The sequence below is a fragment of the Dromaius novaehollandiae genome, chromosome 3 (assembly GCF_036370855.1).
Source record: "Dromaius novaehollandiae isolate bDroNov1 chromosome 3, bDroNov1.hap1, whole genome shotgun sequence".
NCBI classification, from domain to species: Eukaryota; Metazoa; Chordata; class Aves; order Casuariiformes; family Dromaiidae; genus Dromaius; species Dromaius novaehollandiae.
In genome coordinates this window covers 85,716,114-85,720,220 of record NC_088100.1, presented here as the reverse complement: position 1 = coordinate 85,720,220, position 4,107 = coordinate 85,716,114, and the positions used below count along the sequence as shown (strand labels likewise).

The window sequence follows — 4,107 nt, the reverse complement described above, 5'->3', positions numbered from 1 at the left end:
AGAACTTTTCTGTGAACTTGAATCTAGTTTGCAGCTCATGCTTTCCTGCCTGTTCATGGCAGGTGTTATTTTGCCCTTCCTCAGTAGTCTAGTCCCTCACCATATTCCAAGAGTTCTCTAAGGTAATTACTAAAATTCCTATCTCTTCATTCACCACTTTAAGTGATATAGGATGAAGTTTGTTGTATCAACCAGTTTCAAAATCTCTGACAGATGCTTATTAAACTCTCTGCTTTTCTTATTCTAGGCTAAAATAATACCTTTCTGTCACTAATAGTTCTTGTGTTAAATCACCTGACTACAAACGACATACATTCTTAGTAAACCGTGATGCAAGGAAGGTATTATATCTATTGGTCTTCTTTTGCCATTTCCTACTAAATTTCCCTCTCTGTTTAACTGTGATATAGCATTTTCCTACAGCATATATCACAGCATATATTTCCTACAACATTTCATCCTACAGTTTGTATTACCTCTCTTGTTACCTTTTACATCCTTTGCTAGCTGCATCTTATTTTGTGCCTTGAACTCTCTGATTTTGTCCTTTCATGTTATTACTTTAGCTTCTTCCCCTCTAATACGAACTAGTTTGAACTTTCTGTAAAATCCCCTCTTGTTTTTTCAGTTCCAAGAATAATTCATGACTTAGCCAGGCTGATAGCTTGTTACATTCCTATCCTTCCTTTGTTTACATTAATTTATGTTTCTGCTTCTGCTTCTTTGTCTACTTGCATCTTACATCTTAGACTTGCCTCCCATAATATCTTAGCTACTGGTTATCTGACATAAAGCAGACCTGCCTTCTTGGGGATGTCAAAGCTTACATATGTAAAAGCAATTTCTGAACAAATCCACCTGTTGAATGAATACATAGTTGTAATAGTCACAGACAGAAAATCGTGTCATAAAAGCATCATTTCCAGTTCTTCTTTATATTGTATCAATCATAAAACTCTTCAGCTGAATGATAAAATTGTAATAGTAGAGTTCAAACCATAGCTATTAGCAATACAGGCATACCTTGTTTTATTGCACCTCTCTTTATTGCACTTCACAGGTATTGCGGTCTTTACAAATTGAAGGTTTGTGGCAACCCTGCATCGAGTAAGTCTATCAGCGCCATTTTTCCAACAGCATGTGCTCACTTCGTGTCTCTGTCACATTTTGGTAATTCTTACAATATATCAAACTCTTTCATTATTATTATATCTGTTATGGAGATCTGTGATCAGTGATCTTTGATATTACTATTGTAATTGTTTTGGGGCACCACAAACTGCGTCCATATAAGATGGTGAACTTAATAAATGTTGTATGTGTTCCGACTGCTCCACCGATTGGCCATTCCCCCATCTCTCTTGCTCTCCTCGGGCCTCCCTATTCCCTGAGACACAACAATATTGAAATTAGGCCAATTAACAACCCTACAATGGCCTCTAAGTATTCAAGTGAAAGGAAGAGTCACATGTCTCTCACTTTAAATCAAAAGCTAGAAATGATTAAGCTTAGTGAGGAAGACATGCTGAAAGCCAAGATAGGCCAAAAGTTAGGCCTCTTGCGCCAAACAGTTAGCCAAGTTGTGAATGCAAAGGAAAAGTTCTTGAAGGAAATTGAAAGTGCTACTCTAGTGAAAGCACAAATGATAAGAAAGCGAGACAGCCTTATTGCTGATATGGAGAAAGTTTTAGTGGTCTGAGTAGAAGATCAAACCAGCCACAACGTTCCCTTAAGCCAAAGCCTAATCCAGAGGAAGGCCCTACCTCTCTTCAATTCTGTGAAGGCTGAGAGAGGTGAGGAAGCTGCAGGAGAAAAGTCTGAAGCTAGCAGAGGTTGGTTCACAAGGTTTAAGGAAAGAAGCCGTCTCCATAACATAAAAGTGCAAGGTGAAGCAGAAAGTGCTGATGTAGCAGGTGCAGCAAGTTGCCCAGAAGATCTAGCTAAGATATAATTGATGAAGGTGGCTACACCAAACAACAGATTTTCAATGCAGACAAAATAGCTTTATATTGGAAGAAGATGCCATCTAAGACTTTCATAGCTAGAGAGAAGTCAATGCCTGGCTTCAAAGCTTCGAAGGACAGGCTGACTCTCTTGTTAGGGGCTAATGCAGCTTGTGACTTTAAGTTGAAACCAATGCTTATTTACTATTCTGAAAATCCTAGGGCCCTTAAGAATTATGCTAAATCTGCTCTGCCTGTGCTCTGTAAATGAAACAACAAAGCCTGGATGACAGCACATCTGTTTACAACATGGTTTACTGAATATTTGAAGCCCACTGTTGAGACCTACTGCTCAGGAAAAAAAAGATTCCTTTCAAAATATGACTGCTCATTGGCAATGCATCTGATCACCCAAGAGCTCTGATAGAGATGTACAACGAGATTGATGTTGTTTTCATGCCTGCTAACACAACATCCATTCTGCGTCCATGGATCAAGGAGTAATTTTGACTTTCAAGTCTTATTATTTAAGAAATACATTTTGTAAGGCTACAGCTGCAATAGACAGTGATTCCTCTGATGGATCTGGGCAAAATACATTGAAAACCTTTTGGAAAGGATTCACCATTCTAGATGCCATTAAGAACATTCATGATTCATAGGAGGAGGTCAAAATATCAACATTAACAGGAGTTTGGAAGAAGTTGATTCCAGCCCTCATGGATGACTTTGAGGGGTTCAAGACCTCAGTGGAGGAAGTAATTGCAGATGTTGTGGAAACAGTAAGAGAACTAGAATTAGAAGTGGAGCCTGAAGATGTGACTGAACTGCTGCAATCTCATAATGAAATTCTAATAGATGAGGAGTTGCTTCTTATATATGAGCAAAGAAAGTGGTTTCTTGAGATGGAATCTACTCCTGGTGAAGATGCTGTGAACGTTGTTGAAATGACAACAAAGGATTTAGAATATTACATAAACTTAGTTGATAAAGCAGCGACAGGGTTTGAGAGGACTGACTCTAATTTTGAAAGAAGTTCTATGGTGGGTAAAATGCTATCAAACAGCATCACATTCTACAGAGAAATCCTTCATGAAAGGAAGAGTTAATCAATGTGGCAAACTTCAATGTTGTCTTATTTTAAGAAATTGCCACAGCCACCCCAGCCTTCGGCAACCACCACCCTGATCAGTCAGCAGCCATCAACGTCAAGGCAAGACTCTCCATCAGCAAAAAGATTATGACTCGCTGAAGGCTCAGATGATGGTTAGCATTTTTTAGCAATAAAGTATTTTTTAATTAAGGTTTATGCATTGGTTTTTTAGACATAATGCTATTGCACACTTAATAGACTACAGTACAGTGTAAATATAACTTTTTATACACACTGGTAAACCAAAAAATTCATGTGACTCACTTTATTGAGATATTTGCTTTATTGCGATGTTCTGGAACAGAACCCGCAATATCTCTGAGGTATGCCTGTATATATAAAAGTACATATACTATAAAAATACACAAACACCATAATGCCACCTTACAATAATTTGTCAGAAGTAGTATTTTTCTGACAGAATTTACAGCAACTTCATGGAATGGAATCTATATTTCTAGTATTCAGTAAATATTAAATACAATTCTAAATTGCTCAGAAGACATCTTCCACAGCTATGAATATTATCACAATATTACCACTGGTCTGAATCAAGTGATGTTTAGGAAGGCATTCGGAATCGATTATAAGACCTATAACGCCATCAGTCTATCATCTATTTTAGTAAGTCTTTCTGGAATTTGGAGTCTTTCCTTGAACAGATTCAGATACCTCAGTGGCAAAGCCATGTACCTTGGATTCAAGGATAATTAGTTAAATTTAAAATAATTAATCTATATTATAGGTGACAAGAATTAAGATTTGGTAAGCTATTTCCAGGAAATGTTCTGGATATTGCTATACCTAATGAAATGGGAGTTTTTCATTTTGAAGTTATGATTCTACGGGCTCTTAGTGGAACATTTTATTTATATGCTAAATGCATTAAGAGAAATAAATCATAAATACTGTTGGATGCCCATATAAATGTTGCTGCTCTACTCTTAGCATTTTGCACGTTAGTGCTTAAAGGCTGTATGACCAGAATCTGAATAATGTCCACTAAAATAA

General features: G+C 37.1%; 1 pseudogene; it reads left to right on the top strand.

Moving 5' to 3' along the window:
• Positions 1-1,432: 1,432 nt before the first annotated feature.
• On the top strand, positions 1,433-3,214 carry LOC112984613 (tigger transposable element-derived protein 1-like; annotated as a pseudogene).
• The last annotated feature ends 893 nt before the right edge of the window (positions 3,215-4,107 follow it).